The sequence below is a fragment of the Vicugna pacos genome, unplaced genomic scaffold (genome assembly GCF_048564905.1).
Source record: "Vicugna pacos unplaced genomic scaffold, VicPac4 scaffold_65, whole genome shotgun sequence".
In the NCBI taxonomy this organism is placed as follows: Eukaryota; Metazoa; Chordata; class Mammalia; order Artiodactyla; family Camelidae; genus Vicugna; species Vicugna pacos.
In genome coordinates this window covers 1,728,754-1,741,841 of record NW_027328746.1, presented here as the reverse complement: position 1 = coordinate 1,741,841, position 13,088 = coordinate 1,728,754, and the positions used below count along the sequence as shown (strand labels likewise).

The window sequence follows — 13,088 nt, the reverse complement described above, 5'->3', positions numbered from 1 at the left end:
CAAAATAGTTCTCATTTAGAAATTCAAAGTATTACAAAAAATCTTAGACAGACAATTCAATAAACTCTGAAATAAAATTAATGAACAGAATGAGTTCTTTACCAGAGAGATTGAAAATATAAAAAAACAAATTCTGGAGCTGAATAATTCAATGAATGATATTTTTAAAAATGCAGTAGAGAGCATCAGTTAGAGGGAAGATCAGGTGGAAGAAAGAATATGTGACTTGTAGAATAAGAATATAGAAATAATTCAGTTAGAAAGTGAGAGAGAAAAATGATTTTTTAAGTAAAGAAAACATAGAGATATCAGATTTGATAACAGAAAACAAATGTGAAAATAATTAGTATATCAGCAGGAGAAGACAAGGGATCAGTGGCAGACAATTTATTTAAACAAATATGAGCTGAGAACTGTCCAACCTTGGGGAAAGTTTTTGACATACAAGTCCATGAAAACAATAGAACAACTTACTATCTCAATGCAAAAAGAGCTTCTCCAAAACACAATAGAAACTGTCAAAAATCAATGCTATAGACATATACATATATATATACAGTCAATTTACAATGCTGGGTCAATTTCTGGTGTACAGCATAATGCTTCAGCCATACATGAAAATACATTTATTCATTTACATATTATTTTCACCATAAGTTACTACCACATATTGAATATGGTTTCCTGTGCTGTACAGTATGAACTTGTTTATCTATTTTATACACATTAGTCTCTTCAAATCTTGAACTCCCAATTTATCCCTTCCCACTCCTTTCCCACCCTAGTAACCACAAGTTTATTTTCTATGTCTCTGGATCTGTTCTGTTTTGTAAATAAATTTGTTCAGCTTTTTATTTCTGGATTCCACATATAAGTGATAACATATGGTATTTTTCTTTCTCCCATCCATGTTTCTGAAAATGGTGTTATTTTATTTTTATGGCTGAGTAGAATTTCACTGTGTACATATACCACAACTTCTTTATCCAGTCATCTGTTGATAGACATTTAGGTTGTTTCCATGTCTTGCCTATTGTAAATAGTGCTGCTATGAATATTGGGGTGCATATATCTTTTTGAATTAAGGTTCATTCTGGATATCTGCCCAGGAATAGGATTGCTAGAACATATGATAAGTCTATTTTTAGTCTTTTGAGGAATCTCCATACTGTTTTCCATAATGGCTGCACCAAAATACATTCCAAACGCCAGTGGAGGAGGGTTCCATTTTTTCACAGCCTCTCCAGAATTTATCCTTTGTGGATTTATGAGTGATGGCCACTTCAACTGGTGTGAGGCAATACCTCGTGGTAGTTTTGATTTACACTTCTCTGACAATTAACCATATTGAGCATTTATTCATGTATTATTGGCCATTGTTTGTCTTCGTTGGAAAATTGCTTGTTTAGGTCTTTGGCTCATTTTTGGATTTTTTTTTTGGTTATTAATTTATATAAGCTTTTTATCTATTCTGGAATTAAGCCCTTGTCAGTCTCATTTTTGCAAATACTTTCTTTCATTCCATAGGTTGATTTTTGTTTTGCTTATGGTTTCTTTTGTTGTGCAAAGGCCTATAAGTTTAGTTGTGTGCCATTCGTTTATTTTTGCTTTTGTGTCTATTGCCTGGGTAGACTGTCCTAGGAGAACATTGCTAAGATTTATGTCAGACAAAGTTTTGCCTATGTTTTCTTCTAAGAGATTTATAGTGTCTTGTCCTATGTTTAATTCTTTAAGCCGTTTTGAGTTAATTTTTGTGTATGGTGTGAAGGAGTATTCTAACTTCATAGATTTAAATGCATCTGCCCAGTTATCCCAGCAGCATTTGCTGAAGAGACTATCTTCACTCCATTGTATATTATTGACTCCATTGTCAAAAATTAATTGACCAGAAGTCTGTGGGTTTATTTATGGGCTCTCTATTCTGTTCCATTCATCCATATGTCTGTTTTTTTGTACCAATACCATACTGTTTTGATTACTGCATCTCTGTAATAGTGTCTGAAGTTTGGAATGGTTATTCTTCCAGCATCATTCTTTTCCTTCAATATTGTTTTGGCAACTCTGGGTCTTTTATGATTCCATATGAATTTTTAGATTATTTGTTTGAGTTCTGTGAAAAAATGCCCTGAGTAATTTAATAAGGAGACCACATTAAATCTGTACATTGTTTTGGGTAGTATAGTCATTTTAACAATATTAATTCTTCCAATCCAAGAACATGGGCTATCTTTCCATTTCTTTAAGTCATCTTTGATTTCTTTTTTTTTTTTACTTTTTCAAATTTATTTTTAATTGAAGTATACTCAGTTACAAAGTGTCAATTTCTGGTGTATAACATAATGTCCAATTCATGCATGTATATGTATATTCATTTTCATATTGTTTTTTATTAAAGGTTATTACAAGATGTTGAATATAGTTCCCTGTGCTATACAGAAATTTTTATCTATTTCTATAACTAGTGGTTAACATTTGCAAATCTCAAACTCCCAAATTTATCCCTTTCCACTCCCTTTTCCTCAGTAACCATTAATTTATTTATTATGTCTGCAAGTCTGTTTCTGTTTTGTAGATGAGTTCATTAGAGTTAAAGGTATACTTTTGAATTCTCTGCAGCTATTCCATTACAACATTAGGAATTTGATAGCCATCTTTTTTTTTTAATTAAGTATCATCAGTTGCAATGTGTCAGTTTCTGGTGTACAACACAATGTCCCAGTCATGCATATGCATACATATATTCATTTTTATATTTTTCATTAAAAGTTATTACAAGTTATTGAACATAGTTCCCTGTGCTATACAGCAGAATCTTTTTAAAATCTATTTTTATATATAGTGGTTAACATTTGCAAATCTCAAACTCTCAAATTTTTCCCTTCCCAACCCCTTTCCCTGGTAACTGTAATATTGTTTACTATGCCTGCAAGTCTGTTTCTGTTTTATAGATGAGTTTATGGTGCCCTATTAAATTTAAATTTTTTTTTGGATTCCACAAATGAGTGATACAATATGGTATTTTTGTTTCTCTTTCTGTCTTACTTCACTTAGAATGACTATCACTAGCTCCACCCATGTTGCTGCAAATGTTATTATTTTATTATTTTTATGGCTGAGTAGTAGTCCACTGTATAAATATACCACAACTTCTTTATCCAGTCACCTGTTGATGGACATTTAGGTTGTTTCCATGTATTGTCCACTGTATATATTTTTGCTATGAACATTGGGGTTCATGTGTCTTTTTGAATTAGAGTTCCCTCTCCATATATGCCCAGAAGCGGGATTGCTGGATTTTATGTTGTCTATTTTTAGTTTTTTTAGGAATCTCCATACTGATTTCCATAATGGTTGCAGCAAACTGCATTCCTACCAACAGTGTAGGTGTGTTCCCTTTATTTCCACACCCTCTCTGGAATGTATCATTCGTGGATTTCTGAATGATGGCCATTCTCACTGGTGTGAGGTGATACCTTATTATAGTTTTCATACACATTTATCTGATAATTAATGATATTGAACATTTTTTCATGTGCCTATTGGCCATTTGTATAGGTTCGTTAGAGAATTGCTTGTTTAGGTCTTTTTCCCATTTTTGGATTGTATTGTGTTTTTTTTGTTTTTGTTTTTGTTTTTGTTTTTTGCTATTAAGTTGTGTGAGCTGTTTATATACCCTGGATATTAAGCCATTGTCAGTCGCATCATTTACAAATATTTTCTCCCATTCTGTATATTGTCATTTTGCTTTGTTTATAGTTTCTTTTGCTGTTCAAAAGTTTATAAGTTTAATGAGGTCCCATTTGTTTATTTTTACTCCAGTTTCTATTGCCTGGGTACACTGCCCTAGGAGAACATTGCTAAGATTTTCCCCAGATATTTTGCATATGTTTTCTTCTATGAAATTTATCATGTCTTATTCTCATATATATATATATATATATATATACAAAGTACAGTTGGTTACATGTCTTGTCTTATATTTAAGTCTTTAAGCTATTTTGAGTTTATTTTTGTGTATAGAGTGAGAGAGTGTTCTAACTCCATTGATTTATATGCTGCTATGCAGTTTTCCCAACAACACTTGCTGAAGAGATTATCTTTGCTCTATTTTATATTCTTGCCTCCTTTGTTAAAATTTAATTGGCCATAGGCTTGTGGGTTTATTTCTGGGTTCTCTATTTTGTTCCTTTGATCCATATGTCTGTTTTTATGTCAGTACCATGCTGTTCTGATTACTGTAGCTCTGTAGTATGTCTTACATCTTGAAGGATCATTCTTCCAGCTTTGTTCTTTTACTTCATTGATGCTTTGACAATTATGGGTCTTTTGTTATTCCATATAAATTTTAGGATTAATTTTCCTAGTTCTGTGAAAAATGTCCTGGGTACTTTGATAGGGACCACATTAAACCTGTAGATGGTCTTCAGCAGTATGCTCATTTTAATGGCATTGATTCTTCCAATCCAGGAGCATTGGATTTCTTTCCATTTTTAAGTCATCTTTAGTTTCCTTAATTAATGCTTTGTAGTTATTCATGTATAAGTGTTTCAACTCTTTGATCAGATTTATTCCTATGTATTTGGTTGTTTTGAATGTCATTTTAAAAGGGATTGTTTCTTCACTTTCCTTTCCTCCTAATTCATTGTTAGTGTGAAGAAATGCAATTGATTTTTGTAAGTTAACCTTGTATCTTGCTGAATTTTTTTATTAGCTTTAGTAGTTTTTCTGTGGAAAATTTGGTGTTTTCTATAAATAGTATCATATCATCCTTATATAGTGACAATTTTAATTATCTTCCAATTTGATCCCTTTTATCTTTTTCTTGCCTGATTTCTGTGGCTAGGAGTTCCAGTAGTATGCTGAATAATATTGGTAAGTGTACGCATCTTCATCTTGTTCCAGATTTTAGTGGGAAGGTTTTCAGGTTTTCACCACTGAGTATTATGTTGGCTGTAAGTTTGACATAAATAGCTTTTATTATGTTGAGATATGTTTCCTCTATACTCACTTTGGTGGGAGTTTTTAATCATAAATTGGTGTTGAATTGTACAAATGCTTTTTCTGCATCTGTTGAGATGATCATGTGATTGTTTCCTTTCTCTTGTTGATGTCATTTATCCCGCTGGCTGATTTGCATACGTTGAAACATCTTTGTGTCCCTGAGATGAACCTAACTTGTTCATGGTGTATAATCTTTTTTGTGTGTTGTTGGATTCTATTTGTTAATATTTTGCTGAAGATTTTGCATATATTTTAATCAATGACAATGGCCTATAGTTTTCTTTTTTGGTAGTGTTTTTGTCTGCCTTTGGTATCAGTGTGATGTGGCTTTACTGAATGAGTTTGGAAGTGTTCCCTTCTCTTCAATCTTTTGGAAGAGTTTGAGAAGGACTGCTGGGAGTTCTTTGTATGTTTGATAAAAAACCACAGTGAAGCCATCTGGTCCTGGACTTTTATTTATAAGGAGGTTTTTATTGCTGATTCTATTTCACTTCTAGTGATTGATATATTCAAATGATCTATTTCTTCTTGATTCAGTTTTGGTAGACTGTATATTTCTAGAAACTTGTCCATTTCTTCTAATTTATACAATTTATTGCCATATTGTTGTTCATAGTATTCTTTTCTGATTGTTTGTATTTCTGTGATGTTGGTTGTAATTTCTCCATTTTCATTTCTTATTTTGTTTATTTGTGTCCTCTCTCTTCTTCTTGATGAGCCTGGCTAGAAGTTTGTCAATTTTGTTTACTCTTTCAAGAAACTAGCTCTCGCTTTGATTGATTGTTCCAATGTTTTAATCTCTATTTTATTTATTTCCTCCATAATCTTTATCATTTCTTTCCCTATGTTGTGTTTCGGTTTTCTTTTTTCTTCTTTTTCTAATTCTTTTAGGTGGTAGGTTAGGTTGTTCATTTGAGATTGTTCTTGTTTTCTGAGAAAGGCCTCTATCCCTAAGAACTTCCCTCTTACCACTGATTTTGCTGCATCCATAAATTTTGTGTGGTTGTGTTTTCACTGTCATTTGTCTCAAAGTATTTTTTAATTTCTTCTTTGATTTCATCCTTGACCCATTGGTTTTTTAGCTGCATGTTATTTAGTCTCCATGCCATCTTTTTTTTTCATTCATTTTTCTGTGTTTGATTTCTAGTGTTATGTCATTGTCATCAGAGAAGAGGCTTGAAATAATTTCTACCATCTTAAATTTATTCAGGCTTCTTTTGTGCCTTAGTATGTGATCTATCCTAGATAAGTTCCATGTGCACTTGAAAATAATGTATATTCTGTTTGGGGGATGTAATGTCATAAAAATATCAACCAAGACCAACTGTTCTACTGGGTCAATTAGTGTTTCCATTGCCTTATTGATTTTCTGTCTAGAAGACATCTCATATGATGTTATGGGGTTTTATTGTTTCCTATTATTATTGTATTCTCATAATTTTCTCCCTTATGTCTGTTAATATTTGTTTTATATATTTAGATGCTCCTAAATTGGATGTATATGTTAATAAGTGTATTATCTTCATTTTGTATTCCTCCTTTAATCATTACATAAGGTCCTTTTTATCTTTCTTTATAACCTTTATTTTAAGGTCTATATTGTCTGATATGAGAATTGCTATTCCTGCTATCTTATCACTTTCATTTGCATGAAATTCCTTTTTCCATTCTCTCACTGTCAATGTATATGAGTCCTTCACTCTAAAGTGGATCTCTTGTAGGCAGCATATTGTACACTTTTGCTTTATTATCCAATCTGCAATTTTACATCTTTTGAATGGAGCATTTAGTCCATTGACATTTACAGTAATTCTTGGTAGATGTGTTTATTGTAATTTTGATCATTGTTTTCCAGTTGACTTAGTATTTCTTCTTTGTTCCATTCTTTTCCTTTTTGTTTTTCTTTTTGTGGTTTGATAATTTTCTTTTGTATTAGCTTGGTTTCTTTTTGGTTTTTCTGATTCTATGGTATGCTTTTGATTTGTGATTTTCCTGTTTTATCAAGTATGTTAACCTCTTACTCTATCCATTTGATTTAGACTACTAGTCATGTAGGCTCAAACACAAAAATTTGGAACCTTTCATGAAGAAATCTGTTATACTTTCACAGGGGCCTTGCTAAACTTCTCTGCATCATTCCAGTTTTAGTATATGTGCTGCCAAAGAAAGAATGCCATAGACTTTTTGTTTGACAATTTTTTTCTCTTAGAGCTTTGAATATCTTACCCAACTGTCTTCCAGCCTCAATAATTTTGAATGGCATATCATTTGTTATTACTGAGGATTCTTCATGTAAGATGAGTCACAATTCTCTTTCTGTATTCAAGGTATTTCTTTATCTTTGTGTTTTCATAATTTGCTTATGATGTGATCTAAGTGTGGATTCGCTATTCTACTTGAAATTCATTAAGCTTTGTGGATGTGTAAATTAATGTTTTTCATCATATGTGGCAAGATTTTGGTCATTTTTTTCAAATTTTCTTTCTGCCTCTTTCACTCTCTCTTCTCTTATTTAGATTCCAACTATACAGTTTTTGATGTGCTTGATTTTTTTCACAAGTCTCTGATGCAATGTCATTTTTTCATTCTATTTATCTTCTGTTCCTCAGAACAATATCATTGACAAACATTTGAGTTTACAGATTCTTTATTCTGCCTGATCATACCTGCTATTCAGTCTCTGTGTTTTTTTTTTATTTCAGTTATTGTAACTTTTATCTTTGGAATTTATTTTTTGTTGTTGTTGTTTCTTTTTTATTTATATATTTCATTTATATTATCTATCTGGTAAAACATCATTCCCACACTTTAATTTGGTAAATGTGGTTTTCTCTAGTTCTATGAAATACTTGAAGTAATTGAGTTAAATAACTCATTAATTTTGTACTATCCATGGAACTTGTCTAAAAAAATTTCTACTAGGATTTTGAAAAGCTGACTAAAAGATTTCACTCATTTCTTCTTCCTTAATTCATTGGAATTCTTCAATAAGGAGTAGCTGTTTCTCTTCTCTGATTTATTTATTCAATGATGTTTTCAATATCAGTATGGACTCATGGATACTGATTTTATTCTTTAGATTATGATCCATATTATTCTCATTTGTTTTATTACTCAAATTGTTTGAGGTTTGACTATTAGAATTTCTTTTATGTTGGCTCCTTTATCTTTTAAAATGTCTTTCTTCTTTTCTATATGCATTTCTTACTTCTTGCTTTTTATCATAAGGTTAATGTCTCACATGGCTATATGCTCCAGGTTTATCTATTTGCATAGCAGTATATGTAGTATAAACCATTTCTGCAAGTGACATTTATGCTTTTTATATCTACTGAGGTTTTACTACCTTTAGATTCTCTCAGAGGACAGAACTACATGTATGCATTCTAACCCATGTATACATACATATTTCTTTTCCATTGCTGATTTAAAATTTTATTTTGGTAAGAACACTTAACTTGAGAGAAACCCTCTTAACAAATTCTAAATTTATCATACAGTATTATTAACTATAGGCACACTATTATACAAAGAAAAATCTTTAGAAAATTTTCATCTTGTACAAGTGAAGTTTTATACCCATTGAAGACTAATTACCCACCTACCTGTCCCTGCAGACACTGCAAACCATGATCTTACTCTCTGACTCTATTAGTTTGACTATTTTAGATAACTTACATAATTGAAATCATGCAGTATTTTTCCTTATGTGACACAATTATTTCACTTAGCAAAATGTCTTCTTGATTCATTTAAGTGTTCACATATGGCAGGATTTTCTTCTTTTTAAGGGGTGGATAATATTACATTATGTGTATATACCACATTTTCTTCTTTCATTCTTTTGTCAATGTGCATTTAGTTTGTTTCCACAACTTGGATATGTGAATATGTGAATAATGCTGCAGTGAATAAGGTTATGATACTAATTTCAATTCCTTGGAGGTATACATTTACTTTTTTATAAGATAATTTAAAAATATTATCCATTCTAACTGGTGTGAGGAGATAGCTAATTGTGGTTTTAACTTTAATTTATTTGATGATAAGTGATGTTGTGTATCTTCTCATATAACTGTTGACCATTTGTAAGTTTTATGTAAGGAAATATCCATTCAAATACTCTGCCCATTTGTTAATAAGTTACTTGTCTTGGGCTATTGACTTGTAGTTATTCCTTATATGTTTTTATATTAATTATTATAGTTATGATGGTTTATAGTATTGTAATTATTATTGTAATTGATCACCTATAGTTTGCACATACCATCTCCCAATGCATTGGTTGCTTTTTAAATTCTGTTTCATGTTTCCTTTGCTTTATAGAAGGTTTTTAAGTTGATATAATTCCAATTGACTATTTTCTTCTGTGTTTCTAATATCATATGTAAGAAATTACTGCCTACACCAATGTCATGAAATATTTTCCATATATTTTATTCTAGGATTTTTCTAGCTTCAAAACTTGCTTATGTTAAACTCTTAATCTGTTTGAGTTGCTTTTGTGTAATGGTATAAAATAATGGTACAATTTATTCTTTTGCATGTAGATATCTATTTTTCTAGCACCATTTTTTCAGAGACTAACCATACTTCTCATGTATTCTTGGCACATTTATCAAAAAAAAACCTTATATGTGTGAGTTTATTCTGGTACTATTGGTAAATATGGCTGCTATTATGCCAGTAATATGCTGTTTATTTTATTGAGTAATAGTCAGTTTACAATGTTGTCTCAATTTCTGGTGCACAGTACAATGTTTCAGTCATACATAAATATACATAAATTCATTTTCATATTTTTTTCACCATGAGCTACTACAAGATATTAAATATATTTCCCTGTGCTATATAGTATCAATTTGTTTACCTATTTTATACATACATGACAGTATCTGAAAATCTCAAACTCCCGGGTTATCCCTACCCAAACCCCTTCTCCCATAGCAAACACAAGTTTGTATTCTATGTTTGTGAGTCTGTTTCTGTTTTATATATAAGTATATTTGTCTTCTTGTTTTTATATTCTACAGATGAGTGATATCATATGGCATTGTTCTTTCTCTTTCTGGTTTACTTCACTTAGAATGACATTCTCCAGGGCCATCATTGTTGCTGCAAATGACATTATGTTGTCATTTTTATGGCTGAATAGTATTCTGTTGTATACATATACCACTACTTATTTATCCAGTCATCTGTTGATGGACATTTAGGCTGTTTCCATGCCTTGGCTATTGTAAATAGTGCTGCTATGAATATTGGGAAGCAAGTGTCTTTTAAAGTTAGGGTTCTTTCTAGATGTATGCCCAGGGGTGGGATTGCTAGGTCTTATGGTAAGTCTATTTTTAGTATTTTGAGTAGTCTCCATACTGTTTTCCACAATGGCTGCACCAAATTGAATACCCACCAACAGTGTGGGAAGGTTCCCTTTTCGCCACAGCCTCCCAAAATTTATCATTTGTGGACTTTTGAATGATAGCCATTCTGACTGGTGTGAGGTAATACTTCATTGTAGTTTTGATTTGCATTTCTCTGATAATTAGTGATTTTGAGCATTTTTTCATGTGCCTATTGGTCATTCCTATGTCTTCACTACAAAATTGGTTCTTTAGGACTTCTGCCCATTTTTGGACTGGATTGTTTGGGGTTTTTTCTTATTAAATCATATTATCTGTTTATATATTTTGGAAATCAAGCCCTTGTCAGTCTCATATTTTGCAAATATTTTCTCACATTCTGTAGGTTGTCTTTTTCTTCTGCTTATGGTTTCCTTTGCTATGCAAAAACTTGTAGGTCTAATTAGGTCTCATTTGTTTAATTTTACTTTTTTTTTCTATTGCCTGGGTAGACTGTCCTAGGAGAACATTGCTGAGATATATGCGAGATAAGGTTTTGCCTATTTTTTTTTCAAGGAAGTCTGTTGTGTCTTGTCTTATGTTTAAGTTTTTAATCCATTTTGAGTTTATTTTTGTGTATGGTGTTAGGGAGTATCCTAACTTTATTGATTTACATGCTGCTTCTCAGTTTTCCCAACAACATTTGCTGAAGAGACTGTCTTTACGCCTTTGTATGTCCTTCCCTCTTTTGTCAAAGATAAATTGTCCAAAGTTTATGGTTTCATTTCTGCACTCTCTATTCTGTTCCACTGATGCATATGTCTTTTTCTGTACCAATAACATGCTATTTTGATTACTGTAGTTCTGTAGTATTATCTAAAGTCTAGAAGGGTTATTCCTCCAGCCTCATTCTTTTTCTTCAGTAATGTCTTGGCAATTCTGGGTCTTTTGTGGTTCCATGTACATTTTATTATGATTTTTTCAAGTTCTGTGAAAAATGTCCTGGGTAATTTGATAGGGATTGCATTAAATCTGTTGATTTCTTTGGACAGTATGCCCATTTTAATAATATTGATTCTTCCATTCCAGAAGCGTGGGGTATCTTTCCATTTTTTAAAGTTTTTAAAAACTTAATGAAAGAATTTTTTAATAGACTTTATAATTTTAGAGCAGTTTCAGGTTCACAACAAAAGTGAGCAAAAAGTAAAGAACTCCCACAAACCCCTCCCCACCCATACATATATATTCCCCTACCCTCAAGATTCCTCATCAGTGTGGCATATTTGGTACAATCAATGAACCAACATGGGCACATTATTATCAACCAAAGTCCATAGTTTACATTAGGGTTTACTCTTGATATTGTACATTCTATGTGTTTTGAAAAATACATAATGACATGTAGGCAATATAGTATCATACAGAATAATTTTATTGCCCTAAAAATCACTTGTGCTCCATCTATTCATTCTTCCCTACCTCCCTCTCCCCAAACCCCTAAACCATCATAATTTTATTGTTTCTGTAGCTGTGTCTTTTCCAGAATGTCAATTTGTTGGAATCATATAGTTTTCAGCCTATTCAGACTGCCTTTTTTAATTTAGTAATATGTCTTTTAAGATTCTTCTGTCTTACGTGGTTAGATGGATCATTTTTTTAATGCACATTTATTTTTCATTTACATGTATGTACTATTCATTGTATCTAAGAATGTTAAAAGCTTCACTTTTTTATATTTTTATTGATTTATAATCATTTTACAATGTTCTGTCAAATTCCAGTGTACAGCACAATTTTTCAGTCATACATGAACATATATATATATATATATATATATATATATATTCATTGTCACATTTTTTTCTCTGTGAGCTACCATGAGATCTTGTATATATTTCCCTGTGATATACAGTATAATCTTGTTTATCTATTCTACAATATTGAAATCCTGTCTATCCCTTCCCTCCCTCCACCCCCTTGGTAACTGCAAGTTTGTATTCTATGTCTATGAATCTGTTTCTGTTATGTATTTATGCTTTGTTTGTTTTTGTTTTTGTTTTTTTAGATGCCACATATGAGCGATCTCATACGGTATTTTTCTTTCTCTTTATGGCTTACTTCACTTAGAATGACATTCACAGAAGCATCCATGTTGATGCAAATGGCATTATGTTGTCGGGTTTTATGGCTGAGTAGTATTTCAATCTAAATATACCATTTCATCTTTATCCAGTTATCCATTGATGGATATTTAGGCTGTTTCCATGTCTTGGCTATTGTAAATAGTGCTGCTATGAACATTGGGATGCAGGTGTCATCCTGAAGTAGGGTTCCTTCTGGATATATGCCAAGGACTGGGATTCCTGGGTCATATGGGAAGTCTATTCCTAGTCTTTTGAGGAATCTCCATACTGTTTTCCACAGTGGCTGCACCAAACTGCATTCCCGCCAGCAGTGTAGGAGGGTTCCCCTTTCTCCACAGCCTCTCCAGCATTTGACATTTGTGGATTTTTGAATGATGGCCATTCTGACTGGTGTGAGGTGATAGCTCATTGTAGTTTTGATTTGCATTTCTCTGATAATTAGTGATATGGAGCAGTTTTTCATGTGTCTATTGATCATTTGTAAGTCTTCCTTGGAGAATTGCTTGTTTAGGTCTTCTGCCCATTTTTGGATTGGGTTGTTTGTTTTTCCTTATTAAGTCATATGTGCTGTTTATATATTCTGGAGATCAAGCCTTTGTCTGTT

At 31.9% G+C, this 13,088-nt stretch overlaps 1 non-coding gene across 1 annotated transcript; it reads right to left on the bottom strand.

Annotated features, from left to right (window-relative positions):
• Positions 1-7,066: 7,066 nt before the first annotated feature.
• Positions 7,067-7,169, bottom strand: LOC116279203 (U6 spliceosomal RNA). The gene has a single exon (XR_004188578.1). It is a non-coding gene; the product is annotated as a U6 spliceosomal RNA (small nuclear RNA).
• Positions 7,170-13,088: the final 5,919 nt, after the last annotated feature.